The sequence below is a fragment of the Chanodichthys erythropterus genome, chromosome 13 (genome assembly GCF_024489055.1).
Source record: "Chanodichthys erythropterus isolate Z2021 chromosome 13, ASM2448905v1, whole genome shotgun sequence".
Lineage (NCBI taxonomy): Eukaryota > Metazoa > Chordata > Actinopteri > Cypriniformes > Xenocyprididae > Chanodichthys > Chanodichthys erythropterus.
In genome coordinates this window covers 9615402-9629230 of record NC_090233.1, presented here as the reverse complement: position 1 = coordinate 9629230, position 13829 = coordinate 9615402, and the positions used below count along the sequence as shown (strand labels likewise).

The following is a 13829-nucleotide window of genomic DNA, read 5'->3' as shown; positions in this document are numbered from 1 at the left end:
ACTCTGTATACGAATACTCACAGCAAGTATAAATCAAAAATCAAAGAATGCTAAAACGCACACAACTGGTTTTCTGCACAGTCTCAGATGACCCAGATGGGACTCGAACCCACAATCCTCAGCTCCGAAGGCTGATGCCTTATCCATTAGGCCACTGGGCCACAATTGCAAGTCGCATAATTAGTACTGAGGCACTAAAATATTACTTTCATAGCGTTACATAATATTTTTAAAAAGTGGTACACTTTAAGAAAGTTTTTGATGAGCAAGATGTGAGTCAATCGCACAATACTTAGCTCAAAAGTCTGGTCCCGCAAATGCAATTTCTCTAGAGCAGATCTGATGTATTAGAGTAGTACTGTCATTCCAACCACTTAGCATTACATTGTAGGCACTCCCCAAGAAGAAGAATCTTTTATGCAACCCAGATATGACTCAAAGCCACAGTACACTTTTAGAAGAAAGGTATTTCTTGGAAATCATTTTAAAGTTCAATCAGAGACAATGATGTGTAACTTAGGCACCGCACACAAATCCTCACAGAAAGTATCAATTGAAGATTGGAGACCTCACACAACTGCTTTTCTGCACAGTCTCAGATGACCCAGATGGGACTCGAACCCACAACCCTCAGCTCCGAAGGCTGATGCCTTATCCATTAGGCCACTGGGCCACAACTGCACACAACATAATTAGTACTGCGACACTAGAAAGATTACTTTCATAGCGTTGCATAATATTTTCAAAAAGTGGTACTCTTTAATAAAGTTTTTGATGAGCAAGATGTGAGTCAATCGCACAATACTTAAACTCTGTATACGAATACTCACAGCAAGTATAAATCAAAAATCAAAGAATGCTAAAACGCACACAACTGGTTTTCTGCACAGTCTCAGATGACCCAGATGGGACTCGAACCCACAATCCTCAGCTCCGAAGGCTGATGCCTTATCCATTAGGCCACTGGGCCACAATTGCAAGTCGCATAATTAGTACTGAGGCACTAAAATATTACTTTCATAGTGTTACATAATATTTTTAAAAAGTAGCACTCTTTAAGAAAGTTCTTGATGAGCAAGATGTGAGTCAATCGCACAATACTTAGCTCCAAAGTCTGGTCCCGCACATGCAATTTCTCTAGAGCAGATCGGATGTATTAGAGTAGTACTGTCATTCCAAGGACTTAGCATTACATTGTAGGCACTCCCCAAGAAGAAGAATCTTTTATGCAACCCAGATATGACTCAAAGCCACAGTACACTTTTAGAAGAAAGGTATTTCTTGGAAATCATTTTAAAGTTCAATCAGAGACAATGATGTGTAACTTAGGCACCGCACACAAATCCTCACAGAAAGTATCAATTAAAGATTTGAGACCTCACACAACTGCTTTTCTGCACAGTCTCAGATGACCCAGATGGGACTCGAACCCACAATCCTCAGCTCCGAAGGCTGATGCCTTATCCATTAGGCCACTGGGCCACAACTGCACACAACATAATTAGTACTGCGCCACTAGAAAATTACTTTCATAGCGTTGCATAATATTTTCAAAAAGTGGTACTCTTTAATAAAGTTTTTGATGAGCAAGATGTGAGTCAATCGCACAATACTTAAACTCTGTATACGAATACTCACAGCAAGTATAAATCAAAAATCAAAGAATGCTAAAACGCACACAACTGGTTTTCTGCACAGTCTCAGATGACCCAGATGGGACTCAAACCCACAATCCTCAGCTCCGAAGGCTGATGCCTTATCCATTAGGCCACTGGGCCACAATTGCAAGTCGCATAATTAGTACTGAGGCACTAAAATATTACTTTCATAGTGTTACATAATATTTAAAAAAAGTAGCACTCTTTAAGAAAGTTCTTGATGAGCAAGATGTGAGTCAATCGCACAATACTTAGCTCCAAAGTCTGGTCCCGCACATGCAATTTCTCTAGAGCAGATCGGATGTATTAGAGTAGTACTGTCATTCCAAGGACTTAGCATTACATTGTAGGCACTCCCCAAGAAGAAGAATCTTTTATGCCACCCAGATATGACTCAAAGCCACAATACACTTTTAGAAGAAAGGTATTTCTTGGAAATCATTTTAAAGTTCAATCAGAGACAATGATGTATAACTAAGGCACTGCACACAAATCCTCACAGAAAGTATCAATTAAAGATTGGAGACCTCACACAACTGCTTTTCTGCACAGTCTCAGATGACCCAGATGGGACTCGAACCCACAATCCTCAGCTCCGAAGGCTGATGCCTTATCCATTAGGCCACTGGGCCACAACTGCACACAACATAATTAGTACTGCGCGACTAGAATATTACTTTCATAGCGTTGCATAATATTTTCAAAAAGTGGTACTCTTTAATAAAGTTTTTGATGAGCAAGATGTGAGTCAATCGCACATTACTTAGACTCTGTACACGAATCCTCACAGCAAGTATAAATCAAAATTCAGAGAATGCTAAAACTCACACAACTGGTTTTCAGCACAGTCTCAGATGGCCCAGATGGGACTCAAACCCACAATCCTCAGCTCTGAAGGCTGATGCCTTTTCCATTAGGCCACTGGGTCATAATTGCAAGTCACATAATAATACTGCGGCACTAGAATATCACTTTCATAGCGTTACATAAAAAGATATGACTTGCCTGCACAGTCTCAGATGACCCAGATGGGACTCAAACCCACAATCCTCAGCTTATCCATTAGGCCACTGGGCCACAACTGCAAGTTTTCCGAATTGGTACTGCTGCACTAGAATATTACTTTCATAGTGTTACATAATATTTAAAAAAGTAGCACTCTTGAAGAAGGTTCTTGATGAGCAAGATGTGAGTCAGTCGCACAGTACTTAGCTCCAAAGTCTGGTCCCGCACATGCAATTTCTCTAGAGCAGATCTGATGTATTAGAGTAGTACTGTCATTCCAACGAATTAGCATTACATTGTAGGCACTGCCCAAGAAGAAGAACCTTTTATGCCACCCAGATATGACTCAAACCCACAATACACTTTTAGAAGAAAGGTATTTCTTGGAAATCATTTTAAAGTTCAATCAGAGACAATGATGTGTAACTTAGGCACTGTACACAAATCCTCTCAGAAAGTATCAATTAAAGATTGGAGACCTCACACAACTGCTTTTCTGCACAGTCTCAGATGACCCAGATGGGACTCGAACCCACAATCCTCAGCTCCGAAGGCTGATGCCTTATCCATTAGGCCACTGGGCCACAATTGCAAGTCGCATAATTAGTACTGAGGCACTAAAATATTACTTTCATAGCGTTACATAATATTTTTAAAAAGTGGTACACTTTAAGAAAGTTTTTGATGAGCAAGATGTGAGTCAATCGCACAATACTTAGCTCAAAAGTCTGGTCCCGCAAATGCAATTTCTCTAGAGCAGATCTGATGTATTAGAGTAGTACTGTCATTCCAACCACTTAGCATTACATTGTAGGCACTCCCCAAGAAGAAGAATCTTTTATGCAACCCAGATATGACTCAAAGCCACAGTACACTTTTAGAAGAAAGGTATTTCTTGGAAATCATTTTAAAGTTCAATCAGAGACAATGATGTGTAACTTAGGCACCGCACACAAATCCTCACAGAAAGTATCAATTGAAGATTGGAGACCTCACACAACTGCTTTTCTGCACAGTCTCAGATGACCCAGATGGGACTCGAACCCACAATCCTCAGCTCCGAAGGCTGATGCCTTATCCATTAGGCCACTGGGCCACAATTGCAAGTCGCATAATTAGTACTGAGGCACTAAAATATTACTTTCATAGTGTTACATAATATTTAAAAAAAGTAGCACTCTTTAAGAAAGTTCTTGATGAGCAAGATGTGAGTCAATCGCACAATACTTAGCTCAAAAGTCTGGTCCCGCACATGCAATTTCTCTAGAGCAGATCGGATGTATTAGAGTAGTACTGTCATTCCAAGGACTTAGCATTACATTGTAGGCACTCCCCAAGAAGAAGAATCTTTTATGCCACCCAGATATGACTCAAAGCCACAATACACTTTTAGAAGAAAGGTATTTCTTGGAAATCATTTTAAAGTTCAATCAGAGACAATGATGTATAACTAAGGCACTGCACACAAATCCTCACAGAAAGTATCAATTAAAGATTGGAGACCTCACACAACTGCTTTTCTGCACAGTCTCAGATGACCCAGATGGGACTCGAACCCACAATCCTCAGCTCCGAAGGCTGATGCCTTATCCATTAGGCCACTGGGCCACAACTGCAAGCAAGGAATTAGTACTGCGCCAGTAGAATATTACTTTCATAGCGTTACATAATATTTTTAAAAAGTGGTACTCTTTAAGAAAGTTTTTGATGAGCAAGATGTGAGTCAATCGCACAATACTTAGCTCAAAAGTCTGGTCCCGCAAATGCAATTTCTCTAGAGCAGATCTGATGTATTAGAGTAGTACTGTCATTCCAACCACTTAGCATTACATTGTAGGCACTCCCCAAGAAGAAAAATCTTTTATGCAACCCAGATATGACTCAAAGCCACAGTACACTTTTAGAAGAAAGGTATTTCTTGGAAATCATTTTAAAGTTCAATCAGAGACAATGATGTGTAACTTAGGCACCGCACACAAATCCTCACAGAAAGTATCAATTGAAGATTGGAGACCTCACACAACTGCTTTTCTGCACAGTCTCAGATGACCCAGATGGGACTCGAACCCACAATCCTCAGCTCCGAAGGCTGATGCCTTATCCATTAGGCCACTGGGCCACAACTGCACACAACATAATTAGTACTGCGCCACTAGAAAATTACTTTCATAGCGTTGCATAATATTTTCAAAAAGTGGTACTCTTTAATAAAGTTTTTGATGAGCAAGATGTGAGTCAATCGCACAATACTTAAACTCTGTATACGAATATTCACAGCAAGTATAAATCAAAAATCAAAGAATGCTAAAACGCACACAACTGGTTTTCTGCACAGTCTCAGATGACCCAGATGGGACTCGAACCCACAATCCTCAGCTCCGAAGGCTGATGCCTTATCCATTAGGCCACTGGGCCACAACTGCTCACAACATAATTAGTACTGCGGCACTAGAATTTTACTTTCATAGCGTTGCATAATATTTTCAAAAAGTGGTACTCTTTAATAAAGTTTTTGATGAGCAAGATGTGAGTCAATCGCACAATACTTAAACTCTGTACACGAATCCTCACAGCAAGTATAAATCAAAAATCAAAGAATGCTAAAACTCACACAACTGGTCTTCTGCACAGTCTCAGATGACCCAGATGGGACTCGAACCCACAATCCTCAGCTCCGAAGGCTGATGCCTTATCCATTAGGCCACTGAGCCACAATTGCAAGTCGCATAATTAGTACTGAGGCACTAAAATATTACTTTCATAGCGTTACATAATATTTTTAAAAAGTGGTACACTTTAAGAAAGTTTTTGATGAGCAAGATGTGAGTCAATCGCACAATACTTAGCTCAAAAGTCTGGTCCCGCAAATGCAATTTCTCTAGAGCAGATCTGATGTATTAGAGTAGTACTGTCATTCCAACCACTTAGCATTACATTGTAGGCACTCCCCAAGAAGAAGAATCTTTTATGCAACCCAGATATGACTCAAAGCCACAGTACACTTTTAGAAGAAAGGTATTTCTTGGAAATCATTTTAAAGTTCAATCAGAGACAATGATGTGTAACTTAGGCACCGCACACAAATCCTCACAGAAAGTATCAATTGAAGATTGGAGACCTCACACAACTGCTTTTCTGCACAGTCTCAGATGACCCAGATGGGACTCGAACCCACAATCCTCAGCTCCGAAGGCTGATGCCTTATCCATTAGGCCACTGGGCCACAACTGCACACAACATAATTAGTACTGCGCCACTAGAAAATTACTTTCATAGCGTTGCATAATATTTTCAAAAAGTGGTACTCTTTAATAAAGTTTTTGATGAGCAAGATGTGAGTCAATCGCACAATACTTAAACTCTGTATACGAATACTCACAGCAAGTATAAATCAAAAATCAAAGAATGCTAAAACGCACACAACTGGTTTTCTGCACAGTCTCAGATGACCCAGATGGGACTCGAACCCACAATCCTCAGCTCCGAAGGCTGATGCCTTATCCATTAGGCCACTGGGCCACAATTGCAAGTCGCATAATTAGTACTGAGGCACTAAAATATTACTTTCATAGTGTTACATAATATTTAAAAAAAGTAGCACTCTTTAAGAAAGTTCTTGATGAGCAAGATGTGAGTCAATCGCACAATACTTAGCTCCAAAGTCTGGTCCCGCACATGCAATTTCTCTAGAGCAGATCGGATGTATTAGAGTAGTACTGTCATTCCAAGGACTTAGCATTACATTGTAGGCACTCCCCAAGAAGAAGAATCTTTTATGCCACCCAGATATGACTCAAACCCACAATACACTTTTAGAAGAAAGGTATTTCTTGGAAATCATTTTAAAGTTCAATCAGAGACAATGATGTGTAACTTAGGCACTGTACACAAATCCTCTCAGAAAGTATCAATTAAAGATTGGAGACCTCACACAACTGCTTTTCTGCACAGTCTCAGATGACCCAGATGGGACTCGAACCCACAATCCTCAGCTCCGAAGGCTGATGCCTTATCCATTAGGCCACTGGGCCACAACTGCAAGCAAGGAAATTAGTACTGCGCCAGTAGAATATTACTTTCATAGCGTTACATAATATTTTTAAAAAGTGGTACTCTTTAAGAATGTTTTTGATGAGCAAGATGTGAGTCAATCGCACAATACTTAGCTCAAAAGTCTGGTCCCGCAAATGCAATTTCTCTAGAGCAGATCTGATGTATTAGAGTAGTACTGTCATTCCAACCACTTAGCATTACATTGTAGGCACTCCCCAAGAAGAAGAATCTTTTATGCAACCCAGATATGACTCAAAGCCACAGTACACTTTTAGAAGAAAGGTATTTCTTGGAAATCATTTTAAAGTTCAATCAGAGACAATGATGTGTAACTTAGGCACCGCACACAAATCCTCACAGAAAGTATCAATTGAAGATTGGAGACCTCACACAACTGCTTTTCTGCACAGTCTCAGATGACCCAGATGGGACTCGAACCCACAATCCTCAGCTCCGAAGGCTGATGCCTTATCCATTAGGCCACTGGGCCACAACTGCACACAACATAATTAGTACTGCGCCACTAGAAAATTACTTTCATAGCGTTGCATAATATTTTCAAAAAGTGGTACTCTTTAATAAAGTTTTTGATGAGCAAGATGTGAGTCAATCGCACAATACTTAAACTCTGTATACGAATACTCACAGCAAGTATAAATCAAAAATCAAAGAATGCTAAAACGCACACAACTGGTTTTCTGCACAGTCTCAGATGACCCAGATGGGACTCGAACCCACAATCCTCAGCTCCGAAGGCTGATGCCTTATCCATTAGGCCACTGGGCCACAACTGCTCACAACATAATTAGTACTGCGGCACTAGAATATTACTTTCATAGCGTTGCATAATATTTTCAAAAAGTGGTACTCTTTAATAAAGTTTTTGATGAGCAAGATGTGAGTCAATCGCACAATACTTAAACTCTGTACACGAATCCTCACAGCAAGTATAAATCAAAAATCAAAGAATGCTAAAACTCACACAACTGGTCTTCTGCACAGTCTCAGATGACCCAGATGGGACTCGAACCCACAATCCTCAGCTCCGAAGGCTGATGCCTTATCCATTAGGCCACTGCGCCACAATTGCAAGTCGCATAATTAGTACTGAGGCACTAAAATATTACTTTCATAGCGTTACATAATATTTTTAAAAAGTGGTACACTTTAAGAAAGTTTTTGATGAGCAAGATGTGAGTCAATCGCACAATACTTAGCTCAAAAGTCTGGTCCCGCAAATGCAATTTCTCTAGAGCAGATCTGATGTATTAGAGTAGTACTGTCATTCCAACCACTTAGCATTACATTGTAGGCACTCCCCAAGAAGAAGAATCTTTTATGCAACCCAGATATGACTCAAAGCCACAGTACACTTTTAGAAGAAAGGTATTTCTTGGAAATCATTTTAAAGTTCAATCAGAGACAATGATGTGTAACTTAGGCACCGCACACAAATCCTCACAGAAAGTATCAATTGAAGATTGGAGACCTCACACAACTGCTTTTCTGCACAGTCTCAGATGACCCAGATGGGACTCGAACCCACAACCCTCAGCTCCGAAGGCTGATGCCTTATCCATTAGGCCACTGGGCCACAACTGCACACAACATAATTAGTACTGCGACACTAGAAAGATTACTTTCATAGCGTTGCATAATATTTTCAAAAAGTGGTACTCTTTAATAAAGTTTTTGATGAGCAAGATGTGAGTCAATCGCACAATACTTAAACTCTGTATACGAATACTCACAGCAAGTATAAATCAAAAATCAAAGAATGCTAAAACGCACACAACTGGTTTTCTGCACAGTCTCAGATGACCCAGATGGGACTCGAACCCACAATCCTCAGCTCCGAAGGCTGATGCCTTATCCATTAGGCCACTGGGCCACAATTGCAAGTCGCATAATTAGTACTGAGGCACTAAAATATTACTTTCATAGTGTTACATAATATTTAAAAAAAGTAGCACTCTTTAAGAAAGTTCTTGATGAGCAAGATGTGAGTCAATCGCACAATACTTAGCTCCAAAGTCTGGTCCCGCACATGCAATTTCTCTAGAGCAGATCGGATGTATTAGAGTAGTACTGTCATTCCAAGGACTTAGCATTACATTGTAGGCACTCCCCAAGAAGAAGAATCTTTTATGCCACCCAGATATGACTCAAAGCCACAATACACTTTTAGAAGAAAGGTATTTCTTGGAAATCATTTTAAAGTTCAATCAGAGACAATGATGTATAACTAAGGCACTGCACACAAATCCTCACAGAAAGTATCAATTAAAGATTGGAGACCTCACACAACTGCTTTTCTGCACAGTCTCAGATGACCCAGATGGGACTCGAACCCACAATCCTCAGCTCCGAAGGCTGATGCCTTATCCATTAGGCCACTGGGCCACAACTGCAAGCAAGGAAATTAGTACTGCGCCAGTAGAATATTACTTTCATAGCGTTACATAATATTTTTAAAAAGTGGTACTCTTTAAGAAAGTTTTTGATGAGCAAGATGTGAGTCAATCGCACAATACTTAGCTCAAAAGTCTGGTCCCGCAAATGCAATTTCTCTAGAGCAGATCTGATGTATTAGAGTAGTACTGTCATTCCAACCACTTAGCATTACATTGTAGGCACTCCCCAAGAAGAAAAATCTTTTATGCAACCCAGATATGACTCAAAGCCACAGTACACTTTTAGAAGAAAGGTATTTCTTGGAAATCATTTTAAAGTTCAATCAGAGACAATGATGTGTAACTTAGGCACCGCACACAAATCCTCACAGAAAGTATCAATTGAAGATTGGAGACCTCACACAACTGCTTTTCTGCACAGTCTCAGATGACCCAGATGGGACTCGAACCCACAATCCTCAGCTCCGAAGGCTGATGCCTTATCCATTAGGCCACTGGGCCACAACTGCACACAACATAATTAGTACTGCGCCACTAGAAAATTACTTTCATAGCGTTGCATAATATTTTCAAAAAGTGGTACTCTTTAATAAAGTTTTTGATGAGCAAGATGTGAGTCAATCGCACAATACTTAAACTCTGTATACGAATACTCACAGCAAGTATAAATCAAAAATCAAAGAATGCTAAAACGCACACAACTGGTTTTCTGCACAGTCTCAGATGACCCAGATGGGACTCGAACCCACAATCCTCAGCTCCGAAGGCTGATGCCTTATCCATTAGGCCACTGGGCCACAATTGCAAGTCGCATAATTAGTACTGAGGCACTAAAATATTACTTTCATAGTGTTACATAATATTTAAAAAAAGTAGCACTCTTTAAGAAAGTTCTTGATGAGCAAGATGTGAGTCAATCGCACAATACTTAGCTCCAAAGTCTGGTCCCGCACATGCAATTTCTCTAGAGCAGATCGGATGTATTAGAGTAGTACTGTCATTCCAAGGACTTAGCATTACATTGTAGGCACTCCCCAAGAAGAAGAATCTTTTATGCCACCCAGATATGACTCAAAGCCACAATACACTTTTAGAAGAAAGGTATTTCTTGGAAATCATTTTAAAGTTCAATCAGAGACAATGATGTATAACTAAGGCACTGCACACAAATCCTCACAGAAAGTATCAATTAAAGATTGGAGACCTCACACAACTGCTTTTCTGCACAGTCTCAGATGACCCAGATGGGACTCGAACCCACAATCCTCAGCTCCGAAGGCTGATGCCTTATCCATTAGGCCACTGGGCCACAACTGCACACAACCTAATTAGTACTGCGCGACTAGAATATTACTTTCATAGCGTTGCATAATATTTTCAAAAAGTGGTACTCTTTAATAAAGTTTTTGATGAGCAAGATGTGAGTCAATCGCACATTACTTAGACTCTGTACACGAATCCTCACAGCAAGTATAAATCAAAATTCAGAGAATGCTAAAACTCACACAACTGGTTTTCAGCACAGTCTCAGATGGCCCAGATGGGACTCAAACCCACAATCCTCAGCTCTGAAGGCTGATGCCTTTTCCATTAGGCCACTGGGTCATAATTGCAAGTCACATAATTAGTACTGCGGCACTAGAATATCACTTTCATAGCGTTACATAAAAAGATATGACTTGCCTGCACAGTCTCAGATGACCCAGATGGGACTCAAACCCACAATCCTCAGCTTATCCATTAGGCCACTGGGCCACAACTGCAAGTTTTCCGAATTGGTACTGCTGCACTAGAATATTACTTTCATAGTGTTACATAATATTTAAAAAAGTAGCACTCTTGAAGAAGGTTCTTGATGAGCAAGATGTGAGTCAGTCGCACAGTACTTAGCTCCAAAGTCTGGTCCCGCACATGCAATTTCTCTAGAGCAGATCTGATGTATTAGAGTAGTACTGTCATTCCAACGACTTAGCATTACATTGTAGGCACTGCCCAAGAAGAAGAACCTTTTATGCCACCCAGATATGACTCAAACCCACAATACACTTTTAGAAGAAAGGTATTTCTTGGAAATCATTTTAAAGTTCAATCAGAGACAATGATGTGTAACTTAGGCACTGTACACAAATCCTCTCAGAAAGTATCAATTAAAGATTGGAGATCTCACACAACTGCTTTTCTGCACAGTCTCAGATGACCCAGATGGGACTCGAACCCACAATCCTCAGCTCCGAAGGCTGATGCCTTATCCATTAGGCCACTGGGTCACAATTGCAAGTCGCATAATTAGTACTGCGCCACTAGAAAATTACTTTCATAGCGTTACATAATATTTTTAAAAAGTGGTACACTTTAAGAAAGTTTTTGATGAGCAAGATGTGAGTCAATCGCACAATACTTAGCTCAAAAGTCTGGTCCCGCAAATGCAATTTCTCTAGAGCAGATCTGATGTATTAGAGTAGTACTGTCATTCCAACCACTTAGCATTACATTGTAGGCACTCCCCAAGAAGAAGAATCTTTTATGCAACCCAGATATGACTCAAAGCCACAGTACACTTTTAGAAGAAAGGTATTTCTTGGAAATCATTTTAAAGTTCAATCAGAGACAATGATGTGTAACTTAGGCACCGCACACAAATCCTCACAGAAAGTATCAATTGAAGATTGGAGACCTCACACAACTGCTTTTCTGCACAGTCTCAGATGACCCAGATGGGACTCGAACCCACAATCCTCAGCTCCGAAGGCTGATGCCTTATCCATTAGGCCACTGGGCCACAATTGCAAGTCGCATAATTAGTACTGAGGCACTAAAATATTACTTTCATAGTGTTACATAATATTTAAAAAAAGTAGCACTCTTTAAGAAAGTTCTTGATGAGCAAGATGTGAGTCAATCGCACAATACTTAGCTCAAAAGTCTGGTCCCGCACATGCAATTTCTCTAGAGCAGATCGGATGTATTAGAGTAGTACTGTCATTCCAAGGACTTAGCATTACATTGTAGGCACTCCCCAAGAAGAAGAATCTTTTATGCCACCCAGATATGACTCAAAGCCACAATACACTTTTAGAAGAAAGGTATTTCTTGGAAATCATTTTAAAGTTCAATCAGAGACAATGATGTATAACTAAGGCACTGCACACAAATCCTCACAGAAAGTATAAATCAAAGATTCAGAGACCTCACACAACTGCTTTTCTGCACAGTCTCAGATGACCCAGATGGGACTCGAACCCACAATCCTCAGCTCCGAAGGCTGATGCCTTATCCATTAGGCCACTGGGCCACAACTGCAAGCAAGGAAATTAGTACTGCGCCAGTAGAATATTACTTTCATAGCGTTACATAATATTTTTAAAAAGTGGTACTCTTTAAGAAAGTTTTTGATGAGCAAGATGTGAGTCAATCGCACAATACTTAGCTCAAAAGTCTGGTCCCGCAAATGCAATTTCTCTAGAGCAGATCTGATGTATTAGAGTAGTACTGTCATTCCAACCACTTAGCATTACATTGTAGGCACTCCCCAAGAAGAAGAATCTTTTATGCAACCCAGATATGACTCAAAGCCACAGTACACTTTTAGAAGAAAGGTATTTCTTGGAAATCATTTTAAAGTTCAATCAGACACAATGATGTGTAACTTAGGCACCGCACACAAATCCTCACAGAAAGTATCAATTAAAGATTGGAGACCTCACACAACTGCTTTTCTGCACAGTCTCAGATGACCCAGATGGGACTCTAACCCACAATCCTCAGCTCCGAAGGCTGATGCCTTATCCATTGGGCCACTGGGTCACAATTGCAAGTCACATAATTAGTACTGCGGCACTAGAATATCACTTTCATAGCGTTACATAAAAAGATAGGACTTGTCTGCACAGTCTCAGATGACCCAGATGGGACTCAAACCCACAATCCTCAGCTTATCCATTAGGCCACTGAGCCACAACTGCAAGTTTTTTGAATTGGCACTGCTGCACTAGAATATTACTTTTATAGTGTTACATAATATTTAAAAAAAGTAGCACTCTTGAAGAAGGTTCTTGATGAGCAAGATGTGAGTCAATCGCACAGTACTTAGACTCTGTACACGAATCCTCACAGCAAGTATAAATCAAAAATCAGAGAATGCTAAAACTCACACAACTAGTTTTCTGCACAGTTTCAGATGCCCAGATGGGACTCAAACCCACAACCCTCAGCTATGAAGGCTGATGCCTTATCCATTAGGCCACTGGGCCACAACTGCATGCAACATAATTAGTACTGCGGGACTAGAATATTACTTTCATAGCGTTGCATAATATATTTCAAAAGTGGTACTCTTTAATAAAGTTTTTGATGAGCAAGATGTGAGTCAATCGCACAATACTTAGCTCCAAAGTCTGGTCCCGCACATACAATTTCTCTAGAGCAGATCTGATGTATTAGAGTAGTTCTGTCATTCCAACGACTTAGCATTACATTGTAGGCACTGCCCAAGAAGAAGAACCTTTTATGCCATCCAGATATGACTCAAACCCACAATACACTTTTAAAAGAAAGGTATTTCTTGGAAATCATTTTAAAGTTCAATCGGAGACAATGATGTGTAACTTAGGCACTGTACACAAATCCTCACAGAAAGTATCAATTAAAGATTGGAGACCTCACACAACTGCTTTTCTGCACAGTCTCAGATGACCCAGAT

General features: G+C 40.1%; 24 non-coding genes across 24 annotated transcripts; all 24 read right to left on the bottom strand.

Moving 5' to 3' along the window:
- Positions 1-88: 88 nt before the first annotated feature.
- Positions 89-161, bottom strand: trnar-ucg (transfer RNA arginine (anticodon UCG)). The gene has a single exon. It is a non-coding gene; the product is annotated as a tRNA-Arg (tRNA).
- Positions 162-600: 439 nt separating this feature from the next.
- trnar-ucg (transfer RNA arginine (anticodon UCG)) lies at positions 601-673 on the bottom strand. Its single transcript has one exon. It is a non-coding gene; the product is annotated as a tRNA-Arg (tRNA).
- Positions 674-897: 224 nt separating this feature from the next.
- trnar-ucg (transfer RNA arginine (anticodon UCG)) lies at positions 898-970 on the bottom strand. The gene has a single exon. It is a non-coding gene; the product is annotated as a tRNA-Arg (tRNA).
- A 439-nt stretch (positions 971-1409) lies between these two features.
- trnar-ucg (transfer RNA arginine (anticodon UCG)) lies at positions 1410-1482 on the bottom strand. Its single transcript has one exon. It is a non-coding gene; the product is annotated as a tRNA-Arg (tRNA).
- A 735-nt stretch (positions 1483-2217) lies between these two features.
- On the bottom strand, positions 2218-2290 carry trnar-ucg (transfer RNA arginine (anticodon UCG)). The gene has a single exon. It is a non-coding gene; the product is annotated as a tRNA-Arg (tRNA).
- An 884-nt stretch (positions 2291-3174) lies between these two features.
- On the bottom strand, positions 3175-3247 carry trnar-ucg (transfer RNA arginine (anticodon UCG)). The gene has a single exon. It is a non-coding gene; the product is annotated as a tRNA-Arg (tRNA).
- A 439-nt stretch (positions 3248-3686) lies between these two features.
- trnar-ucg (transfer RNA arginine (anticodon UCG)) lies at positions 3687-3759 on the bottom strand. Its single transcript has one exon. It is a non-coding gene; the product is annotated as a tRNA-Arg (tRNA).
- Positions 3760-4198: 439 nt separating this feature from the next.
- Positions 4199-4271, bottom strand: trnar-ucg (transfer RNA arginine (anticodon UCG)). Its single transcript has one exon. It is a non-coding gene; the product is annotated as a tRNA-Arg (tRNA).
- A 438-nt stretch (positions 4272-4709) lies between these two features.
- Positions 4710-4782, bottom strand: trnar-ucg (transfer RNA arginine (anticodon UCG)). Its single transcript has one exon. It is a non-coding gene; the product is annotated as a tRNA-Arg (tRNA).
- A 223-nt stretch (positions 4783-5005) lies between these two features.
- trnar-ucg (transfer RNA arginine (anticodon UCG)) lies at positions 5006-5078 on the bottom strand. The gene has a single exon. It is a non-coding gene; the product is annotated as a tRNA-Arg (tRNA).
- Positions 5079-5813: 735 nt separating this feature from the next.
- On the bottom strand, positions 5814-5886 carry trnar-ucg (transfer RNA arginine (anticodon UCG)). Its single transcript has one exon. It is a non-coding gene; the product is annotated as a tRNA-Arg (tRNA).
- Positions 5887-6109: 223 nt separating this feature from the next.
- Positions 6110-6182, bottom strand: trnar-ucg (transfer RNA arginine (anticodon UCG)). Its single transcript has one exon. It is a non-coding gene; the product is annotated as a tRNA-Arg (tRNA).
- A 439-nt stretch (positions 6183-6621) lies between these two features.
- trnar-ucg (transfer RNA arginine (anticodon UCG)) lies at positions 6622-6694 on the bottom strand. The gene has a single exon. It is a non-coding gene; the product is annotated as a tRNA-Arg (tRNA).
- Positions 6695-7133: 439 nt separating this feature from the next.
- trnar-ucg (transfer RNA arginine (anticodon UCG)) lies at positions 7134-7206 on the bottom strand. Its single transcript has one exon. It is a non-coding gene; the product is annotated as a tRNA-Arg (tRNA).
- Positions 7207-7429: 223 nt separating this feature from the next.
- On the bottom strand, positions 7430-7502 carry trnar-ucg (transfer RNA arginine (anticodon UCG)). Its single transcript has one exon. It is a non-coding gene; the product is annotated as a tRNA-Arg (tRNA).
- A 735-nt stretch (positions 7503-8237) lies between these two features.
- On the bottom strand, positions 8238-8310 carry trnar-ucg (transfer RNA arginine (anticodon UCG)). The gene has a single exon. It is a non-coding gene; the product is annotated as a tRNA-Arg (tRNA).
- Positions 8311-8534: 224 nt separating this feature from the next.
- Positions 8535-8607, bottom strand: trnar-ucg (transfer RNA arginine (anticodon UCG)). Its single transcript has one exon. It is a non-coding gene; the product is annotated as a tRNA-Arg (tRNA).
- A 439-nt stretch (positions 8608-9046) lies between these two features.
- trnar-ucg (transfer RNA arginine (anticodon UCG)) lies at positions 9047-9119 on the bottom strand. Its single transcript has one exon. It is a non-coding gene; the product is annotated as a tRNA-Arg (tRNA).
- A 439-nt stretch (positions 9120-9558) lies between these two features.
- trnar-ucg (transfer RNA arginine (anticodon UCG)) lies at positions 9559-9631 on the bottom strand. Its single transcript has one exon. It is a non-coding gene; the product is annotated as a tRNA-Arg (tRNA).
- A 223-nt stretch (positions 9632-9854) lies between these two features.
- Positions 9855-9927, bottom strand: trnar-ucg (transfer RNA arginine (anticodon UCG)). Its single transcript has one exon. It is a non-coding gene; the product is annotated as a tRNA-Arg (tRNA).
- A 439-nt stretch (positions 9928-10366) lies between these two features.
- Positions 10367-10439, bottom strand: trnar-ucg (transfer RNA arginine (anticodon UCG)). Its single transcript has one exon. It is a non-coding gene; the product is annotated as a tRNA-Arg (tRNA).
- An 885-nt stretch (positions 10440-11324) lies between these two features.
- trnar-ucg (transfer RNA arginine (anticodon UCG)) lies at positions 11325-11397 on the bottom strand. The gene has a single exon. It is a non-coding gene; the product is annotated as a tRNA-Arg (tRNA).
- A 439-nt stretch (positions 11398-11836) lies between these two features.
- On the bottom strand, positions 11837-11909 carry trnar-ucg (transfer RNA arginine (anticodon UCG)). The gene has a single exon. It is a non-coding gene; the product is annotated as a tRNA-Arg (tRNA).
- A 440-nt stretch (positions 11910-12349) lies between these two features.
- trnar-ucg (transfer RNA arginine (anticodon UCG)) lies at positions 12350-12422 on the bottom strand. The gene has a single exon. It is a non-coding gene; the product is annotated as a tRNA-Arg (tRNA).
- Between the last annotated feature and the right edge of the window lie 1407 nt (positions 12423-13829).